This window comes from Myodes glareolus, chromosome 19 (genome assembly GCF_982192425.1).
Source record: "Myodes glareolus chromosome 19, mMyoGla1.1, whole genome shotgun sequence".
Classification (NCBI taxonomy): Eukaryota; Metazoa; Chordata; class Mammalia; order Rodentia; family Cricetidae; genus Myodes; species Myodes glareolus.
Window position 1 is genome coordinate 4,818,159 of NC_142044.1, and position 22,696 is coordinate 4,840,854.

The window sequence follows — 22,696 nt, forward strand, 5'->3', positions numbered from 1 at the left end:
CAAATACTGGGATTACAGGGGTGTACCACCACACTCTGCTTTCCATTAAGGCTTGAAGTTTAATCCCTGCCTTTTATCCCATCACTCAGGAATCAAATGCAGGTGGATCTGTAAGTTTGGGGCTAGCCTGGGCTACACAGTGAGTTTCAGGTGGAGACCGATTCCTGAGAAATTTTCAGGCTATGGACTGAAATGGGAATTTTCTGTATGGTATAAAGAGGCTAGACTGTCTTTGGAAGAACATAATTTTTTACCTGAAGGTCCCCTTTTTCTTTCTGGATTCAGGGTTCTTGCTCCCTTGCCATGTTAGTGAAACCTTACTTGATAATTGCAGGCTGAATTATTTGTGTGCTCCACAAGCACCTTGTGCTGGAAGTAAAGTGCTTATTACATCATATTGCAAAACCTATTATATAATACTGAGTCTGGCCTATGGTCCACCCAGATCTAAGCTCCTATAAGATGGTGGCCTCTTCATAATGTCTCCCCACATGTATACTCAGGCAGGCCTGGAACTCTCAGCAAGCCTCCTGCCTCAGCGCCCCAAGTGCTAGGATTATTGATGTGCGCGGCTATACCATAATTATCTTCCTTATTTGATATGTGTTCTATAATAAACACTTTTTATATTTTTTCCAATGAAGCAAATAAAATTATAGATTGTCTCTGAAGACCCTGGTATTACAGACAGAATGTGGGTCAGTATATGAGTGGGCCCTTGCTTAATTTGTGTTGTTGCCAGACCCTTTATAGAATATAGTTATCTTAGGCATGAGTAAGAAAGGAGCCTTGGGAGTCATAAGTGACCTCAGATGCTGACCCTTATTGCTAATGGTGTTTCATTCCCCTCAATCAGAATAGTGAAGGAAGGTAGCGATCCCCACTTGAACTACAGATCTTAGGACACACTGTACCTATCGGGCAGCTTCTCTTTGCTGCCTACAGCCCCCGAGTCCCATCCCCTGTCATTCATTCATCTCCCCACCGTTCATCTCCTCACCGTATTAGCTGAACACTGAAGAACCATCATAACAAAAGAAGTCCCTGTGTTGAAGGAACCTCTAGGATAGTGTGAGAAGCAAGTAACTGTAGCCATTGCTGCATTCTGAAGATGCTAAGAGAGGGAATGCACAGGTTTAGTGGGTGTCTAGGAAAGTGTCAGAAAAGGTTCCCCGAGTTACTCCCCAAAGCCTAGAGTGGAGAGCATCAGCCCAGTGTACTCTAGAAGCCCGAGTCACACACCCGAGAAGCAGAGAGGAGCTTAGTCCTGTGCATGCCATTGTGTGGGTGTGATAGGACTTTGGTCCCACGGATGGTGAGGATGAGTGTTAGTGAGATGGTCGTATAGGTCGCTCGTTCTAGCCCAGTGTGGAGAATGGACCTGAGGAGTGTGTGAGTGTGTGTGTGTGTGTGGGGGGGGAGTCTAACACCAGAGTCAAGGTGTAGGTGGCAAAGATGAAGCCTAAAAAAAGGAAGTAGAGACAGGCCTAGAGAGGCGAAGACAGAGCTGTAACTTAATAACTGGATATAGGGATAAGAAAGGAGAGGGTATTGGAAAAGATTGCTAGGTTTCTGGCTTAGTCCCCAGATCTAATGCCACATCATCGCCTAAAGAAGGGACCACAGAAAAGTCATGGGTTGTGAAGGACAGGAAGTCATTGTCAAGTTGGTTTAATTTTTTAAAAAAGATTTATTTTTTAAAAATTATGTATACGGGAGGGGGCAGCAGCCACAAGAGGGCATTGGACCCCCTGGAGCTGGAGTTAGGGACAGTTGCGAGCTGCCTGTCACTGGTGCTGGGAAATGAATTCAAATCCTCTGCTAAAGCATTCCATGTTCTCAGGCGCGAGCAGGCTCTCCAGTCCTGACAAGTTTGGTTTAGGGCATGCAGAGGTGAGGTTCTGTGTGACACATCAGACGGAGATGTCTAGAAGTAGCGTTGTCTTAGAGCTGAGGTTTAGGGGAGGGCAAAGTGTGGGCTGGTGTAGTGGGAAGGTTGCTTGCTTGTTCCCGGCTGCTCAACCCCGAAGTAATCACACAGACACACAGAAACCATATTATTTGCAATACTGTTTGGTCAGTAGCTTAAGTATATTTCTGGCTAACTCATAGATAGTTAACCTATCTATGCATTAATCTATGTATTGCCACGAGGCTGTGGCTTACAGGGTAAAGTTCTGGCATCTGTCTCCGGTGGGGCCACATGGCTTCTCGCTGACAATGCCTCCTTTCTCCCAGCATTCAGTTTAGTTTTCCCTGCCTAGATCTACTCTGCCCTATCTTGCCCCTAACAGGCCAAGCCAGTTTCTTTATTAACCAATGATATTCACAGCATACAGAGGAGAATCCCATATCAGGCTAGAGATCAAAATTCAAGAATCCTTGGGGTATAGTGGCATGCGAACAAATGAGGTTCCAAAGGAAAAGGGAGACGTAGAGAGAAGCAGACACGTGCACCCAAGGATGTGCTGACTGAGGGTGCTCAGAAGACATGAGGTCACGGGACAAAGTAGAGATGGAAGGCAAAGAAGGGTGGGTGGAGAAGCTGCAGGTGTTGGAAGGAGTAGAGGGAATGTTGGTTTTGTCTCCATGGTATAGTAATTGCTTTTCTCATCCCTGTAAGCAAATAACTGACTAAAACAATCCAAGGGACCATTTATCTTGCCTTACAGTGTAAAGGGATACAGTCCATCATAGGGACTGCATGGCCCTGGGAACTTGGGATGACTGGGCACACTGTGTTCAAAGACAGGATACAGGGAGAAAGGAACACGGTGTTCAGTTCCCTTCCTCCTTTTCCATCTAGGACCCAGCATGCACCACAGCGCTGCCCACACTCACAACGCTGCCCACATCACAGCGGGTCATCTCTCTTCACTGCTTAAGATTTACTGAGGGGAACACCCTTAGAGAATCACCCAAAGGCACGTTTCCAAGACAATTGTAGATCTATTCAAGTTAACAATGAAGATTAATTATCACACTTGAATGTGATAATGGCGCACACCTTTTTGATCCCTGCATAGGAGAGTTCTGAGTTCACGGCCAGCCTAGTCTTCATGGGGAGTTCTAGGATATCCTGGGCTAGATAGTGGGCTCTGTCTCAACAAAAACAAAAAGATAAGCTGTCATACGTGATTTTAAACTTATTTGGTAATATTTTTTATTCTTTGAAAATGTCATAATCAAAATAAAGTCTATTTTGTTCCTATCCACCTACCACTTCCTCCCACACCCTCCAGTGCCCCGTTCCCTCATCTCCCTTCCAATTTCATGGGTTCTTTTGTTGCTCTTGTCACTGTCATTCACCTACAGAGTTCAGTTAGTGCTGACTGTGTGTGCGTGGCTGTGGAGCTGTTCACTAGGGCACGAGCAGCCTACCGCAGCTATGTCCCCAAAGGACAGCGGCTCTCTCTTCATCTCACAACTCCCTTCCTCCTCGCCCAGCTCCTATAGTCCTTTTTTGTTTCTTTGCTTGCTTGTTTTTTGTTTTTCAAGACAGGGTTTCTCTGTGTAGCTTTGGAACCTGTCCTGGATGGATCTCATTCTGGCTGGGCCTCGAACTCACAGAGATCCACCTGCCCCTGCCTCCCATGTGCTGGGATTAAAGGCTTGTGCCACCACCTCCTGGCAAGCTCCTATATTCTTCATAAAAAGAAGAAAAACATTTTTGTTAATACAGGGTAGATCAGGCTGGGCCTAAACTCAGAGATCCTCCTGTCTCTGCCTCCTGAGTGTTGGAATTAAAAACCCAACCAAGAAAAACCTTTAAACAAGGCATGGTAATCCTAGCACTCAGGATGCTGAACAAGAGAATCACAAGCTGCAGGCCAGCTTATACTGCATAATGGGCTTGAGGCCTGGTTGGCTGTATAGACTCTATCTCAAGAAAACAACAAAAGATGTATTTTTTTATCCTTAACTCTCTTCAACTAGTAATTCATTGTCTCCCATGCAGTTGCTGATTAAGCTCAATCCTGCTTAGCTTGCAAGAGCTGGCTCATTCAGGGTGCTATGGCTATAAACGACGACATTTCTTTCTAAACATGCCCACAGAGGATGAGGTGGTCCATGCCTATAAACCCAACACTTGGGAGGCAGAGGCAGGCAATGGCTGTAAGTTAGAGGCCAGCCTGCTTTGTGTAGAAAAACTCAGTCTTCCCCCAAAACAGATAAACTACTTTGCCTCCGTTCACAGCCTTTGCCATCCTCCACCTTGACTCTGAGGATAACTTGCTAAGTGTCCTTTTTTCTTTTTAAGTGTAGGTTGTCCTACAGAATCACGGGTCTTACCGTGGTGTCCTCATGCATGTATATCAGCGTACGTTACGTTCTTACACTAGTGGAATCGAAGGCGGTGCTGAGCTTCCCAGCCCGGGTCCCCATAAGACTTGGCAGTTTCCCCCTTTGCCCTGTTGGCAGGCAGCCATTAGACACTACAGCCTAGGCTAGCCTGCAGAACGGTGAGAGACTATGTGGAGGTGCGTAGTCATTCGGAGAAGAGGTTATTCAGCTGGTAGCCCAAGTGTGCCGACACAAGAGGAAGGCCGGCCGGGGCCTTGCACTCTGTCCCTCAGGCCCAGCTAATATCACATGGAGAGTGAACCAAGTTTCCTAGTCTATCTCTGAGTCATAAAGTCATGAACAATGACAGACTGCTGCCTGGATGGAATTTCCCCATAGGCCCTGCAGAGTATGTATGCATGTGTGCATGCGTGTGTGTGTGTGTGTGTGTGTGTGTGTGTGTGTGTGTGTGTGTGTGCATGCAGCACTGCCGCTGTCTCCTGTCCCCAGATTTCCCAATAGGGACTCTACCTCAAACTGTTAGTGCAAACCCTTCTCCCTTAATCTATGTTTGTCAGATGTTTTGTCAAGCAATGAGACAGTAACTATACACAAGGACATTAAATAATTCTCCTTGGGAAAGGAATCTTAAACACACAAGAGTTAGACCAGAAGAAGTGGTAAAGTAGAAAAGGAATGAAAAATGTACAAAGAAAGATCTTGTTGAACAGAGAGAAATAAAGGATGTGGTGCCTCAGCCTGCTGCCTCAGCCTGTTCTCTGTTCCCTACTGCCTGCTACCTCAGCCTGCTGCCTGCTGCCTACCTTTCTCCCTGCCTGCCTGCCTGCTGTCTGCCTGCTACCTGCTGCCTCAGCCTGCTGCCTGCCTGCTGCCTGCCTGCTGCCTGCCTGCTGCCTGCTCCCTGCTGCCTGCCTGCTCCCTGCTGCCTCAGCCTACGGCCTGCTCCTCCATGCTGCCTGCTGCCTCAGCCCGCTGCCTGCTGCCTGCTGGAGCGATCACCACTGTTGTTTGACTCACTGAGTACGGAGGCCTACTTGGACCCACCACTAAAATTTAACTAAAAATTATTTTGAGCCTGATGGTGGCGGCACACGCCTCCAATCCCAGTACTTGGAAGGCAGAGGCAGGTGGATTTCTGTGAGTTCAAGGCCAGTCAGGGCTATACAGAGAAAACTCTATCTACAAAAACAAAACAAAAATTTATTTTGAGCCAGGCGTTAGTGGCGCTCGCCTTTAATCCTAGCACCTGGGAGGCAGAGGCAGGCGGATCTCTGTGAATTTGAGGCCAGCCTGGTCTACAAAGTGAGTTAAACTACACAGAGAAACCCTGTCTCAAAAACCAAAAAATATTTTGAATGTGTGTGTGAGAGAGATGTGTGTAGTATATGTACACATGTATATGTGGATGCACACACGTGTGTGAGTGTAGGAGGGCACAGAAGGATGTTGGGTATCCTGCTCTGTCACTATCCTAACACGGTCTCTCAGAGGCCATTGAGCCAGGCTGTAGGCCGGCATGTCTCAGTAGTACCCGTCTTCTCACACCCTGGAGCCACGCTATAGGCCAGAGTGTCTCAGTGGTCCCCGTCTTCCCAGACCCTGGAGCCACGCTATAGGCCGGAGTGTCTCAGTGGTCCCCATCTTCTCACACCCTGGAGCCACGCTATAGGCCAGAGTGTCTCAGTGGTCCCCGTCTTCCCACACCCTGGAGCCACGCTATAGGCCGGAGTGTCTCAGTGGTCCCTGTCTTCCCACACCCACAACACACTAAACCAGAGTTGCAGGTGCTCACAGACCTTTACTTGGGTTTCCAGGATTTGAACTCAGGTCCTTGTGTTTGTACAATAAGCACTCTTACTCCTGAGCCTCTCCTCAGTTTTTTTTAAATTTAATTTACTTGTTTGTTTGTTTTTTTGAGATAGGGTTTCTCTGTGTAACAACCTTAGTTGTCCTGGAACTAGCTCTTGTAGACCAGGCTAGCCTTGAACTCATAGAGATCCATCAGCCGCTGCCTCCTGAGTGCTGGAATTAAAGGCGTGAGCCTTCATGCCTGGCGGTTTTTGTTTTGTTTTTGAGACAGGGCCTCAAACTTTCTGTGAAACTGAGGACGACCTTAAATCCTGACCATTCTCTGTCCACTTGCTGAGAACTGGGGTTACAGGCTGCACGGCCACACTCAGGATTGTGCAGTGCTGGGGAGGCAGCCCAGAGCTTCATACACCATGCCAGGCAAACACGGGCTAACCTACTGCAGCAACCTACAGGAGGACTTTTTTAGCAAAGCAGTTTAATTTGTCTACTCTCCAGCCTTCTCTTTACCCCTCTGAGACGTGAGACGCCAGCAAAGTGGCCTTTCAGGGTTACACGGGGCCTAAAAACATAGCCATCACTCACAGACTTTTACAAAATGAGGAATCAGGAAATCCTGGAAAGGCTGAAGTAGGAGAGTCACAACTTCAAGGGTTGACATGGTTACAGAGTGGCCTCCAACTTAAGATCATCCTGCCTCAGACTTCTGAGGGCCAGACTTGCCAGGCACATGCTACCATGCCTGGCTTCACTGTTAGCGTTCTAACATGAGCCTTGTCCGGCTCGGCTCTGCCTTCTCACCTTCCCTCTTTACGCATACCATAAAAATCAGCTACTTGGGGCCAACGAGGTTACTCAGCAGCTCAGCAGATAAAGGCACTAGTCATGCAAACCGATGACCTGAATTTGGTCCTAGAACCTGCGGCAGAAGAAGAAAACCGACTCCTGAAGCTTGTCCTCCAACTTCCAGAGGCCAGCCTGAGTTGAGCCCTGATTGTTATTTAGAACAGAAAAGGGGAAATGATGTGGGATTCCCCTCTGTATGCTGTGAATATGTCTTATTACCATGGGTTAATAAAGAAGCTGTTTTGGCCAGTGGCTTAGCAGAGTAAAGCCAGGTGGGAAATCCGAACAGAGATATAAAGAGAGAGTAGGCAGAGTCAAAGATACGTCAGGTAGCTTCCAACGAAGACAGACGCCGAAAATTTTACCCAGTAAGTCACAGCATTGTGGTGATACACAGATTAATAGAAATGGGTTAATTTAAGATATAAGAGCTAGCTAGAAATATTCTTGAGCCCTTGGCCAAAGAATGTTGCAATTAATATAATTAATATAGTTTCTGTGTGATTATTTCAGGTCTAGGCTGCCGGGAAACAAATGAGCAGTCTCCTTCTGCATACACACTTATTATTATTTCTATACTTATTATTATTTATCATCATCATTATTATTACCCAGGGTCTCACACTTGCTAGGTAAGCATTCTACCATAGACCAATATCCCCGGCCTTTCTATGGCATCTTTAATTGAAATCTTTCGAATGTTGATGTGCTAGAACAGGGGAAGAGGGTCACCGCTGCTCTCCCTTGGCGTTGTCAGCTCCCATGACAAAATGTCGGGGTATTCTGCAGAGTCCACTCTTCCAGGAAATCTCCCCTGAACACACACACAGGAGCCTTCACGGCTGTAAGTGCTAACTAGCCTTACAACTGCCAACGCCAGGCGTGCAATGAGGAGGGGGAGGCTCTCACCAATCCCAAACAACCACCGGAGACAAATGGAACCTGAGATACTGCAAAGGAAACCATTCTGCCAGTTGGCAAATCATCCAGTTATCATGAGGTGGTCATTTGCACTCCAGGGCTCCTGTCTAGCGTGGCTCTAACACGCGCAGCTGGGCAGAGCACAGATGAGACCCTGATGTACAGGACTGTGGTGCCCTGTGGATGTCTGGGGTTTCTGTTAGCAGCAGAGTCACAGGCCCCGCTGACACTCCTGTGGTTTTTTCCTATCATTATAGAAGGAAAATGCTGGGGTTTGGTTAAAGTTCAATAAAAATAAAGATACTAAAATCTTCCTGTCGGCTTCACAGACCCCCTAAATTCTACCCACAGATGCCTGGCATCTGAGACCCTCAATTATCACTCCTGCTTACCCTTAAAAATTAAATTATACTCAAAAATAGCAAAAATGTTAAGAATTTTTTTTTATTTCATGTATAGGGGTGTTTTGTCTACATTCATGTCTGTGCAGCGTGTATGTAGTAACCGTGAAGGCCAATGAGAGTGTTAGATCCCCTGGGACTGGAGCTACGGATGGTTGTGAGCCACTGTGTGGGAGCTGGGAGTCTAGTCTGGCTTTCTAGAAGAGCAGGCAGTGCTCTTAACCATTGAAACATTCTCCCCATGCAATACCACCCAACACCCTTTAAAGAACAAAAACGAACGGCAAACCCCACTGCAAGGAAGAACTCACTTATTTCTATTCATGCCCCCCCCCCCCCCAAGATCCAGCTGTCCTTGGTTCTTAGTCCCTTTGGGTTGTCATAACAAACCGCTAAGCTGTGCAGTTTAGAAATGCAAACATTTCTTTCTTGGGTTTCTGAAGGCTGATGCTCATTGGCATGGTACCAGGCTTGGTGAGGACCTTGACACGGACTGTGCCTTCTCATCTTCCAATGGTACTGTAACCATCCCTCATGATCTGCAATGACCTTCCCAAAGGCCCCCTTCCTAGTGCTGTCCCTTCGGGGATTAGGATTTCAACATAAATTTGGGGGGGGGGTTCACAAACATTCTGACATGGTGCCCTCAACTCAAAGTTGCTTTGAAGGTGGAGAGGGGTTAAGGCTCAAGTGGCAGTGTGTTTGGTCTCAAGCAGATAGCTCAAACCCTTGAGAACCACAAGACTGGAGACCCCACTCTCAATGGGCCTTTGATCAATTCAAGGATGACCTCTTGGGACTGGGGATGAATGAACTCTGGGTGTTTAAGAATCTGGTGTGAAGAAGATAGGGGGAAGGAGGCACACATAGTCTGCAAACCCATCTGAGGATCCTTCTGGTTTTCCGTGGACTGTGTAGTTCCCTCAGCAACCAGTCAGGAACGAGCAGCTATCCACAAGGAAACCAGGGGTGCTGAGAAGAGTTTAAAGCAGCCGACTGAGGAAGAGCGCTTGGTAACCGCAGAAGCATGGCTTCTCAAGCCTTTGTGTGCTCTGACTGTCTTGAGGCTCTTGCTGAAAGCAGACCCTCTCTCTCCTCTGCTCATGCTGTTGTTCTCGGTGCTAGAAACGAACCCCAGAGCTTGTGCATGCTAGGCAAAGGTTGGACACCGAGCAATAGGCCCTGGGAGTTATGTTGAGATAATAATAATGTTGAGATAGTCTTTCACAACATTCAGGCTGGCCTGGAACTTGAGATTCTCCTGCCTCTCCCATACTCAGCTTCGAAGCAGATTCTCATTTAATGGATCCGGATCAGGTCCCCAAATCCTGTATTTGCATCACATTGTGTCCTTGATCACATGAGACTTTAGTAGTAGTAACTGTGCAGGGGAGAAAATGGTGGGCTTCCATTCTCAGAGCCTTGTGGTCTTCAGAAAACCCGATTCTAAATTGAATCTGGTGTGCACAATGCCAGGTGGGCCACATAATGTCTATGACAAAGTCTCTTCTGATTTGGAGGCAAGAAACAACAGTCCCTGCCCATCTGGCAAGGAACTGACTCAGTGACATTATGATATTCCTCATCTCAAACCAGACTGTAATTGGCATCTGCTATTTGTAAGTTCTCTAGGAGGTTTTGGTCATGGCCTCTCGGGAGATTTAAGGAAAGCTAGCCCGGGAGAGGGAGGGGCAGCAGACTCTTGGTGTGACTGGAGAATTGCTCGCTCGCTAGCAGGTCAGTGGCCTCAAAAACTGCTCCAGGGAGATTCTGGCTAAAGTGCTGTAGGAACTCCCCAGGGCTTTCTCTCAAGAAAACACAGCTCAGGGCTGGAGGGGTAGTGCTGTGGTTAAGAGAGCTTGCTGCTCTTGCAGAGGACCAGGGTTCAGGAGCCGGCACCCTCTTCTGGTGGTTCACATGACCTGTAACTCTGGGTCAAGGGATCCAAAGTTTCTGGACTCCTTAGGCAGGTGCGGAAGGCAGAGGGAGGCGGATCTCTGTGAGTTCGAGGAAACCCTGCCTCAACCTTCCTCCTCCCACCCAAACCAACCAAGCAACAACAACAAAAAGACCTTTCAAAAGAATAAAAGAATACCCATCTCCTTCGGTTTCACAGGACTGAGGGAGGCAACGGGGGCCCCTTTCTCTCCCTTTTGCTGAGTGGCTAAGAAGGATCTTTGGTTCCTGTTCACACTCCATCTCCCCCTCCACATGCTAAAATAATGGCTGCCAAGCAGGGGCACTGAATATGAATAACTTAAAAAAAAAGTGGTTTTTTTTTTTTTTTTTTAATGAGTGGGAGGAAGTTTGATTAAACTTCCTGCTGAAAAGTGAAACTCAAAGATATTGACATCTATTTTCTGTGGTTTGGTAATCTATGTGCTAGTTCCTAAAGAATGAGTCTACTAGGTTTTTAGTATACTATTTAGTTTTCAGCTCTTGGTATTGGCCCTTGTGTGTGCTATGTAGTTACTTGTCAATCTACGTCTCCAGCGTCAGTCTGTACTTCCTGACAAAATTATCCCAGAACATCATCTATGTTGCTCAGACTTGTGAAACTGTCACCAAAGAGGCAAACTTCCGCCAGGCATCACAGTCCAGAGTGTGTAGCTTGCGGTGAGTTCCGGGATAGCCTGGGCTACACGGTAAGCGCCTGCCTCTGAAAACAAAGTTATTCAGGTATCTGTTTTACAAAACGCTTAAGATTTTATCCATTTTAAGCCTCTTTATGGTTGGATATTTCCCTCTTTTCCCTTCGTCTTTTCCAATGCCCTGCTCATCCGTTAGGCTTCTCCATCAGAGTTCATATGATATTTATGATATTTATTAACTGAGTTGTTAGGACAGCAAGTGACTGGCCTGCAGAGACCCAGTCCCAGGAGGAGTGGCGGGGAGTGATGGTAGCCGAGGACTGATGGCTTTTGGTGTTGTTGTTTTGGTTTTGAAATTTTATTATTTTAATTTTTAATTGCTTTTCTTTTCTTTTAAAAATATTTACTTATTTGTTTTACAATCAAACCATTGTTTCCCCTCCTTCTCCTTCCAGTCACTCCCCTCTGCTAATGTTTTAATAGGGAAATATTTTAGAAGTAATTTGTTCATAAACAAATGCTTTTGCTTTATTTATTTATTTTTTTGTTTGCTTATTTTCTGAGACAGGGTCTGGTACAACCCAGGCTGGTCTCCACCTCACTGTGCAGCTGGAACTGCCAAACTCTTGATCCTCCGGTTTCCTCCCAAGTCCTGGGGTTACAGGCTAGACACCATTGTCCATGGATATATTCAAGTTCCTATCTTCAAGAAGTTGGGTAGTAAACACTTGAATAATTATGAATATACATATGTTTATGACATGTGTCCTCATAGAAACACCCTGAAAAGCTAAATGTACACTATAAAGTGTACACAGCTAATACAAATTACTGTGCCTGGCATTGAAGATGGGGGACTATGTCTTGCACCTGGAAAAACGGGCACATGAACCAAGTTTTAGTTTCCAAACTCCAGTAGCAGGCAGTTTTGTGGCTGTTTCAGCATTTCAGCCTGTGTCCCCAGACAGGGACTCCATCTTTTTAGGTACAGTCACGCTAATGACATCCACCGAGCCAGGGCTCCCGTCCAGGCCCGGTCTCAGCACCACGGCAGCCCTACCGTGTGTCACACACGATACGATCTCTGTTTTGTAACTCGGTTCATGTGTGCAGGCAGCATTGCCAAGTACCTGTTGCAATCACTGGCAGCGCTCCGTGACAGATCTCCACACGCAGAGAGTTCAGCCTGAGCGAGCTTTCCTGTGCCTCCGGAGAGAAGGGAGGTGAGATTTCCATCCTGAACATCCAGAGTCCCAGAGCCGGCGGGGACTCCTCCTCTGACTGGGAAACAAAAAGGGAGATACATCTTGCCCGCACCAGCCTGGCTCTAGCTAGCTCTCTGCCTCAACCTCTCTATACTCCAAAGCCCAGCACCTCCAGGTAGGGTCACTCAGTTTTCAGTGTTAGGGACCAAATCCATGGCTTATCTGGTTTGGAAGGCTTCTGGTCTCCAAGTTTATGTCTTCGATCCTGTCTTTATTTTATTTTGATTCAAGCTATTCAAGAGGTTTGTGTGTGTGTGTGTGTGTGTGTGTGTGTGTGTGTGTGTGTGTGTGTGTGTTTGCCTCAAGAGGAAGTCTCCCTTTCCGAAGCCCCAACCGGCCGATGTCAGTTTGGTCACTGTGGGACAGCTAAGCAGGCAGCTTCCCTCTCTTTCCAGAGCCCGGGTCCTCCCCCAGTCTGTGTGAGAGGCGTCACCTGCAGAATGTTGGCTCATCTTAATCACTTCTCAGCAGGCTGGAAACCTTGCAGGGAAGGTTTTCCTGGACCTGAGCATCAATTAGCAAAGTAAATCAGGGCCAATTAAATAAAGGTTACACACAGGCCAAGAAAGAAATCACTTGGGAAAAGTCCTTACATAATCCTCCCCAAGGGAGGCTATTCCCCCAGATACCTGTGTACGCTGAGGTCCCTAAACCTACAAGAGGAGCCCCCTACTATGGGGTGTCACCAGTTGGTGGTCCCAGTCCCTGCAGGGCCCATCTGCCTCCTGGCAGAGCGTCTGACAACTGTCCCATAGAGGAAGCAAGGTTCCTTAATGCAGTGACTGGGTCTCTGCAGTGTCCATTGATCACAGCCTCTCTCTGGGAAATAGAGGAAGTCAGATGTGGTAGGAGAGGCCGCTCCTCAGGAAAGCAGGAAGACAGTGTCCACAGGGAAGAGGCAATCTGTCTTCCCTCTCTGTCTGTCCATCCATCCGTCTTCCTTCCTTCCTTTTCTTTCTTTGTTTTTTATTGAAAGAGGCATCTGAGCTTGGGTTGTTCAGGTCCTTTCTTTTTTGCCTGTTTTTTCCCTTATTTATTGGAGGAAAAAATCAGCTTAAGACAGCAACATGAAGGAAGGTGTAGCCAGGCATGGCAGCTCACTCCTGTGATCTCAGCACCAGAGAGGCTATAGCAGGAGGGTGGCCACGAGCCTGAGGCCATGGCTACAGAGTGGGGCCTAAGATGGCATACTCCTTTCTTGTGAGGGGATGGAGTCTTGCTGGGATGCTCCTGTGTGTGCACAGCATCAGTCACTTCTGAAATCACCGGTCCATCCTCTGAGCCTATTTAAACTCCCCAGGCTCCTCAGGTGCTGGGGAGGGACCAGAAGACCTTGGTTAGAGCAAGAAAACTGGCGATCCACAGAGGGATGTCTGCAAAGGTCAGTGGTAGCGCACTTTCCTGGCACGGCCTAAGGCCTGGGTTCTAACGCAGCACCAGTTGGTGAGGAGGAACAGAGATGAGGGTGTTCAGAGGTTTTATCTTTGTAACAATAAGATAGGGTGCCGCCTTCCCCTCCTCCTCTCCCTCTACCCCTTCCTTTTCTTATCTTGAAGAACTTGGTATGGAACCCATGGCCTCAAGTATGCTAAGCAAATATTCTGCCCTTGAGTTACATCCCAACCCCCAAATAACAGATGAAGGTTTGGTTTGTCTGTTTTGGAGTCTTACACAGTAGCCTTGAACTTGCAATCCTCCTGCCTTGGCCTCCCAAATGCTGGGATTACATATACGCAACACCATACCTGGCTCCAAAAGTCAAGTTTCTAATCCTGACTGTTGGGTCCCAGAAGGATGCTTTCTCTCTGGGGTTCACAACTACCCCTAAAATCTCCCAAGCCTCAATGAGAGTTGTTGAGCCCAGGTGACCATGAACTTGGGGAGTCCAGATATAGACAGGCCCTTTGTGTAGATGCGAAGGTCTTTGGTCTGGGGTGGGCACTGGAGGATCTGTATTGCCCTTGTCCTCCTCAGAGGTCTTGATAGCAGACCACATGTGGAATCCCTGGGTTAGATGGTTAGCAGGCCTTTTATGTTGACTTCTACCAACTACAAACTATTCTCAACTTAGACTCAGTTTTCAAACTGCTTACATACTGGTGCATATGCCTAGAACACTGAGCTGGCATTCAGTCATTAGGCAAGTAAACAAAGGGTGCTGTGTTAGACCCCTCCACTCCACCCAGTCCTGTCCTTCCCACTGGGTTTTAGAGTGTCAAGACAGCCAAGCTCAAGGCCGCTTGTCTCTTCCACACAAGTTCCCCCATCTGGGCCAGGCAGGGTCTCTGTCAACTTGACACAGGCTAGAGTAATTTTGGAAGAAGGGATCTCAGCTGGGGGAAATGCCCTCACCAGGCTGGCCTGTGGGCAAGTCTTTGGCCCATTTTCTCGGTTGACGATTGATGTGGGTGGGACCACCTCTGGGCTGGCGGTCCCAGATGATACCAGAAAGCAGGCTGAATAAGCCATAAAGAGGAAGCCAGTAAGCAGCCTTCATTCTTCCATGACCTCTCTTCCAGTTCCTGCCCCGCTTGAGTTCCTGCCCTGACTTCCTTCGATGATGGACTGGGATGTGGAGGTGGAAATGAAACAACCGTTTCTTCCCCAGGCTGCTTATGGTCACGGTGTTTATCGCAGCAATGGGAAGCCTCACTGAGATACCGATCTGTCCATTCCCAGACACGCGTTCTGTCTGACTTGCCGTTACACCCAGTTCTTTGCCCAAACCTCTTGCCAACCATTAGCACTCAGGGTGGGTTTGGCTGTTAAATACTCACTCATCAAACATTTTCATGGTGCTTTCTATTTGTCAGGCTTTGGCTTTTGACCCCAGAGCTTTGAAGAAAGCAAGGCAAGTGAGGAGTCCAAGGTACAAAATTTAAGGAGACTTCTGCTCGTGATGCCAGTGTGGGGCCAACCCAAGGGGCCTCCCGGACTTCAGTACCCCAGGCATTTGTAGGATGTATGAATCATCTGTTTGGGCATGATCTTCCTTCCCATCTAGGCTGCACAGTCTTATTTGATTCTGTCCCTTCCTTCTCTTCCAGTCCCACATCCGCATGCATTCTGTCTTGCGGTGTATCGCGCCCCCTTCTGCACTCTCCGCGCTACAATTCAGTTCGCGAGCTTCCGGCAAGGGGCTGGAGGTTGAGAAAACACACAGAGAGACAGACAGACACATGGACCTCCAATCACTGGTACAAAAGCCCTTCTTTAATAGCACCATGGAGGCTTAAATACCCTGTAGTCAATGGCCAACAGGTGAAAATCCCATCCTCTGATCCTCTAGGGAAGGCACAGCTTTTACTAACTCCAATTAGAAGGCTCTAGCAGGGAAGAACAGCTGAAGGCCAGGACTCCTATTGGTCCCAACACTGCCTAGTCCAATGTTTTCCATAAACTTGCCCCTGCCCAGCTGCCTGGGAATCCCTGGGGGCACTTGTTTTAAATGCAGCTTCCCTAGTCTCCCCAGTGAGTCTGCTTCTCAGAAGATGGAACTCAACTGCAGATAGCACTGGCGAAACTTGGGAAGGGGGGGTGCAACAGGACCACCAGATCACTGCTGACCCTGACAAATGCTAAAAGGAGATGGGTGGAGCCAGAAAGGCCTTCTTGTGCATATTCATGGTTCTCTTTGTGAGGACAGAACTAGGAGGCACAGGTGGGGCTGCCCGCGGGGGCGCATGCTCCCCTCTGTAGAAAACTGTCCATCAGCACGGCCTTGAATCTTAGCTGAGCCTCTCGCTGCGTCTTCTGGGCTCTTCCTCAACCTCCTCTAACTCTTCCCACGTCTCTGCACTGTTTACCCAAGGAGCTGAGGGTGCCGCCACACAGTCAACAGCCTTGCAGCAGGGTGCAGCTCTCTGTGGAGTGAGTGGGTAGGTGGGTGTGTCTGCGAGCAGCAGGGGCAAATGAGACCGGTGGGAGGGTCTCTCAATCTGTTCATCTTGACCTCCAAGGCAGGTCCCTGTCATTTTCACTTGCTCCATACGGTATCCCACATAGATGCCCACATACGTTGGGGTGTCAGACACAAGCTGCTTAATGGTGATCTCTGGAATGGGACCAGTCAATTGTGTGAGTCACCTGCCAGCCCGGCTTGCAGGGTGGGGCATACCTCTGATTTCCCAACTCATCATTCCCTTGGCCGTATGGGCGTGAGAGCCTGCTGGCTGGCCATCCACACCCAGCAGCTGGCTCACCAGCGGGCTTGCGAATTGGATGCATGTCGACTTTCTTAGCTTGCTCTGAGAATCTGGAAAGGGCTGTGACAGCAAGACAGGACAGAAGAGGACATCTGGCTCAGAAGGCAATGTGGGGTAACCTCAGCAGCTGGGTCCTCGTCTCAGTGTCCCCACACAGCTAGCTGTTGATGGAGGTGTCCCACGGCAGGCTGTTCAAGCCGAATTCACTGTGACTTGTTCCGTTGGGGGAACAGAAGATTGCAAGCTTTCCTACACACCGCACCAGTATCACCTGTTGGGCCTTTAAAAACAGAGGCGCGCGCACGCGCGCGTGCGCACACTCACACACACACACACACACACACACAAACATACACACACACACCATACTGTGAGTTCCCGGTTCATGACCCTAGGACCGCCTGTGAGGTTGTTTGCTTGTTTGTTTCTCTGTCAAGTCAGGGTTCTCTGCCCCCACCAATATCTACTTTAAATGTAAGGGTTGAGCCCTTCAGCTTGGCACAGCTGGAGCTGCTCTTCCCAGAGTGAAGGGGGACCAGAAGGCGAACTCACAAAGTGGAGATAAAGAGAAGCAGTTGCTCGTCCTCTCTGAAGGTGATCCAGGTCAGCTAGGGGACAGACCCAGAGGGCCATCAGGCTGAAACATGTCCATCTCTTATTTATTGGTGTCTCCAGCTCTCCCTACGTGCTCATTTGAGGGCTCTCGAGCCTCAGGCCCACTCCCACTGGGCTCAGCTCCTCAGGACCGCTCCTCAGCCTCCCTCTGTGGTCCTTCCAGAGATGAAGGTGCTCTCAGCTAGTCAGCCATACTGCCTGCCTGCCGGCTCCTTCTCCAACTCTGCCCTTTCCTGGTCTCCACCACCCAGCTCCTCCACCAGCCGAATAAAATTCCACTCCTGTGGGAATTCAAGAGGGCTCTCCTTCTCTGAACCCTGGCTGACCAGGCGAGACATGTCCCCCCATGTCCTAACATGGCAACTCGTAGGAGCTGGCTTTCCATCTGGATCCAAAGGAATGGTCAGAGGGTATCAGCAAGAGTGAAAACCACAGGGCAGTGAACAGGCCACCAATTCAGTTTTACCTTCAACAATTACAGAAAAATGGAAAAAACACAGTCACGGTAATTCATGCCTGTAATCCCAGGCTGAGGCAGAAGAGTTGCCATGAGTTTAGGTCAGTCTGGGCTCTAGGCTATACTAGAGTTTCAAGCAAGCCTGAGCGACAGAGGAAGCATACAAAACAAAAGTCTGAACAAGCAAAAATCTTAAAGAAAAAAAGGGATGTGGGGGAAGGCAGGAGAGAGAGAAGCCATGATTCCCTAAATTCTCAGAGGGCAGATTCCGCAGTGTGAGCAAAAGCAATAAAAGCCACCTTCTCCACCTGTCTCTTCCTGCCTTTCCTGTAGGCCGGGTCCTGCCCAGCTGTCCATGGCAGCATGAGGTACTGATGCTTCGTACCTAGTAACTCAACTTTCCCAACTTAGGTACCCAGTCTTTAGCTTCCTCTCGGTGTGCTCAAGCACAGACCAGCTGTAAGGCAACCTCATCAAAGCGCTCCAGGGAGGGACCCGAATTCTTTGGCTCTGTGTGCAATGCTTTCCCGCCCCCGGGCCATGGGCAGCCGTGCTTCCTGCCCACCGTGTGAACAGGCAGCCTTTGCTGTCATTGCTGTAGTGTTACCGTGCATGTTACATCTCTGCCCACTAGACAGAGAGCACATTTAGAATGGTGTCCCTGACCTGGCCACCTTTGGATCCCTGGTGGCCAGCACTGCACCTGGCACAGGGAAGTGCGCAGTAAATATTTGTGAAATTGACTGAAGGAGCCATGCAGAGGTCACATCTGGTTTGGAAGGATTTAGAACCCTTGATTGTATTTCTGTCTCCACATGCATGTGTGTGTGTGTGAGAGAGAGAGAGAGACAGAGACAGAGACAGAGAGAGGGAGGGAAGGAGGGAGATAGAGAGAGGAAGGGAGGGATATATATATATATATATATATATATATATATATATATAGAGAGAGAGAGAGAGAGAGAGAGAGAGAGAGAGAGAAACTGGATGCCAGTGACCACCCAGGATCTGCTTGGTCTGCGATGTCCTGATATGTGGTGACTGTCATCTGGCCACAGACCAGGTTAAGGTTGATGAACATGGAACACCAGAGTGTCCCTCTCTTTCCCACAAACTGTCTCAAGCCCAGAGAGTTACTGTCAACTAAGAGGGTTGTCATACCACATAGAGTCTCCGTCCTCCTTGGGGTAGCTCCTGAGTCATCCTCCTGTCCCTGAAGCATAGCCAGTATTTGAGTTGATGGGGAAGTCCTTACTAAAGAAAACCAATACTTGCAGTGGAAAATGACTTGTAAATCCTTGGTACCATGGTCGTGAATCTTGAGGAAGCAACAATTACACACATACACTACACCCCACAATTCACTGGAAAATAAACCAACTTTAAAAAAAAAAAAAAAGAGCCACTAATTCCGGATGGAGGGTGTAGAAGTCCTTATCCCTAGAGACTGCCTGCATCCACTCCAGGGCGGGTAGGAGGCTCCACATCCTACATCTCCTGACCCTTGGCCCTCTGCGGCAGCGAATGGAACCCCTGGCATGCTGTCAGGCTAGGCCATGATGCAACGGACGTGGGTGACCAGAGGCAGCTGTGAAACTCTCTGCTCCACTTCTGCCGTTTACAAACCGTGTGACTAGGGACAAGCCAACATTTTTGAGCCTCCGTTTCCTCATCTGTGGAAGGAGTTTGGGGGAGTAGTTGCTTGTTGTGTGTGCACCTCTCATGGGGACACTGGGGACATGACATCGAATCAGATCATGTGAAAGCGCTTTAGGTGAGGGTGGGAAGATGAAGATTTGCCCCAACCTGAGAAGCAGCCGCCGTTCGCTCTGAGGGTGTTTGTGGTTACGCGTAGTGACACAGACATGGAGGACCGGCAGGTTCCAGCTTGTCTCCCATCTTCTCCATGACACCTCCAGCTCCTCTGATTAATGAAAACCCAGCAGCCCCAGGCCCACCTTCAGATTCCGTGTGGCATTTGCATGTGGTCGGAAGTCACGTAGGTCAGAGACCCTTCAGGGTGTTCTCCTGGCTTCTCATAACATGTTAACCCACACTGTAACATGTGGGGTGTGGGGAGAAATGCTGGCTGAATGAATAGGTGTGAAAACAGCCGTCTTACTCTCCTGGGTGTGGGAAGGGACTGAAGTCAGCCAGGGGATACTGATAGGGCTTCAAATGCCAGAGAGAGTCTGGGGCTCGGCTGATATCCAGTTATGGGCACTCTGCAACTGCTGCTTGGGTCTTGATCAGGCTCTGACCCCTTTAAATGGCTCATAAAGGCACTTTAAGTATTAATGTGAGGTTGGAGCATAGCTCAGTGGTACAGTACATATTTAGTATTCTAAGGGACCCCAATTCAAATCCCAGCACCTCTCCAATAAAGAAAAAAGAAAGCCTTATGACAGGAAGATAAGGCGTGGCTCCTGGGCTGCCTCTGCTCTAGCCCGGAGACTGCTCTGAGCGGTCTCACTGAACCCACAGAGGTCTCCTGTTGGCACCGCACACGTCTGGGTTGGAGGTAGCCATGGAAAATGGGGAAATCCGAAACCAAGACTCGACAGGACACCCTTTGAAAAGAGAGGGAATCTGTGCTCAGTTGTCTGTCAATTACGTGGGTCACTCATAATTGAGCTGGTCCCCGGCGCTCTGGGGAGCCATGCTGTCCTTACCTGGGTGCTGGCCTCTGTCCCACTTCACCTTACCGATTCTTACTCATCTTTCAAGTCCTAACCCAGCTGCCATCCTTTCCGGTTTCTCTGAGTCACCGCGCTGCATGGTGAGGCAGGACTCCACCTTCGCACACCAGTAACAGCAGTTCTAGAATGAGCGTGGTTTTGTTTCACAGAGGGACATGGGGCAGGGTCTGGAGACATTTTTAGCTGATGCGACAGTGGGGTTGTCCAGACGTGCCACCGGGTGCTAGACAGCCGGACATCCCAGATACACAGCCGGACATCCCAGATACACAGCCCAGCCACCCATACCAAGGAATTACCTGACCCCAAATGTCCACACTGCTGTGGGGGTAAGAGATCATCTCTCTGGGTCTCACTGAGACCCATGCTCGTGCTGAGCAATGGCCTTGTTGATTCAGCCTTTAGTCCCCAACACTATACACACAACTGAGAGCCCTGTGTCCCTCTCCCGGATACACTTACCTAAAGCTGTCTCGTCCGCTCAGTCAAGTATCGCGAGGTGCATCGTGAGCTAAGATGAGTACAGAGCCTTAGAGCTGCAAAGAGGAAAAGGTCATGAAGCAACCTAATTATTCACAAGACAGATGGAAGAGAAGGCCACAGAGGAGGACAGTGGAAGGCTTTGGGGGATTGGATTATTGAACCAAAAATGAAGCTGCTGACACCCTACCTTTTAATTGGGAAAACACTATTTTTGTGCAGTCCACCTTAAATGCGTCTCTGCCGCTTTGGCCTGGATTGGGGGCGGAGATCAGATGTCACAGAAGAAGGGGGTCCCATCCCCCCCTCCTACCCCCACCCCTGCCACAGTTCCTGCAGGACAGCCTTGTGTCTCTAAGCAGTAGTCGTTTTGATCGAGTGGCACTTAGGTAGGCCGGCTATGTGGTGGCAGTAATGTAGCTCTTCTTCAGCTCTGGAGACTCTACAAAGAGCAGTGTTCCACAGGCAGAAGCCAGACATGCTTTCTTGAGGGTGTCAGGTGTGAGAAAACAGTCCCCGCAAACCAACAGGGGCCACAGCTTCTGGAAGCTGTGTGGTCATGTGCTACTGGCGTGTAGGGCGGCCTCACACTTATACCCACGAGCCATGGCCGCTTACTCCCCTCCTGTTCTGGGCAGTGGAGGATAAACATTTCAAAGCTGGACTTAGAACTTGGCCAAGCCTTGCTTTGAGTCATGTGAAAGCCAGAATAATCCAAAAAAAAAAAAAAAATCGAACTGCTTTCGAAGGGTCAGACGTGGGCAAGTCTGGTAAGAGGTCTGGCCAAGAGGCCGTCTACCCTCGTGGAAGAATCGCTGCCAGTGTGGATGTCTCCAGCGGCACCGAGTCTGCTGCTGCGTAGAGTCAGCCTCATCCGCCCCCACCCTACACTGCCCCATGCAGGTCTGGGCAGAGGAAGATGAGCACAGGTTGGTCACAAAGGTCCAGCCAGCTGCCAGTTGGGTCTGTAATCCTAGGCCCTGGTGACCCACACAGTGACAACAGACTCAAGTGGCAGGAAAGTGTGGGATCCACCGCGCTCCTCTCTAGGGGATCCCTAGGCACACAGGCAGCGCCTCTCCTCCCACATGAAGCAGGGACCCCTCAGGACGTCTGGCTGGGTGAATGGCACCGAGCGCTTGGATGTTGTCAGTGCTGTGGACTAAATGGTTGCCTTAAAATCTGGGTGCCAACTTTAAATGGTAAGGGTTGCTTTTAGTAAAAGAATTCAGGGTATTCCTTCCTTGGAGACCTTCCCACTCTTTAGAGCTCTTTTCTCACGACGCCTTAATAATTTGTTCTACTTTTGAAAAAGAAGTCACAGATGTAAAGTCTTTCTGCTATTTTATAACAGCATACATATCCTTATTAATATTGTCCTGTGGGAGGAAAGTGGCAGAAATTTGGCTGGTGTTTGCAGGCTCTGACTATTTAATGTTTACATAGAAGTGGGGTGACAATGGGGTGTCCACCATTTCTCCAGGGGGTCACTCGGTCTCTGAGTTCTACGGTTTAAGGGCAGGGTGATGGTAAGGAAACCTAGGGCTTTCTGCGTGACAGGGGAGTGACCATAAAGGACCCCACCCACCCAAGCCCCTGAGCTTGACAATGAATTTGCTGTGCTTCAGATTCTAATCTGGGCATTGTTGTGATATTTTGTTATGTTTTAACAAATAAAGCTTGCCTGGAGATCAGAGTGCAGAGCTAACCACTAGAGGCCTGGAAGTGGTGGCACACACCTTTAATCCCAGGACTGAGAGGCAGAGGCAGGGGGATCTCTGTTAGTTCAAGGCCATCCTGGGCTACAGGAGATTGAATCTGACTAAAAGAGAAACAGAGCTCACACAATGGTGGTCCCTGCACTTGGGATCACAAGCCTTTAATCCCAGCCCTAAGGAGGTGGAGACAGGAGTGATATGGCTGGGCAGAGAGGGGACTATAAGGCCGGAGGAGACAGGAGCTCAGTGCAGTCTGGGGTTTGGTGGAAGATGGAGCCTGGAGATGCAGTCTGAGGACAGGACCACTCTTTGGTCTGAGCATTGGTAGAGGTTAAAGGACTCTAGTGGCTGGCCTCTCTGTTTCTCTGATCTTCAGCATTAACC

At 48.9% G+C, this 22,696-nt stretch overlaps 1 long non-coding RNA gene across 1 annotated transcript; it reads left to right on the plus strand.

Moving 5' to 3' along the window:
• Positions 1–11,847: 11,847 nt before the first annotated feature.
• Positions 11,848–14,923, plus strand: LOC146891120 (uncharacterized). Its single transcript, XR_015735581.1, has 2 exons — positions 11,848–12,253; positions 14,658–14,923. It is a non-coding gene; the product is annotated as an uncharacterized LOC146891120 (long non-coding RNA).
• The last annotated feature ends 7,773 nt before the right edge of the window (positions 14,924–22,696 follow it).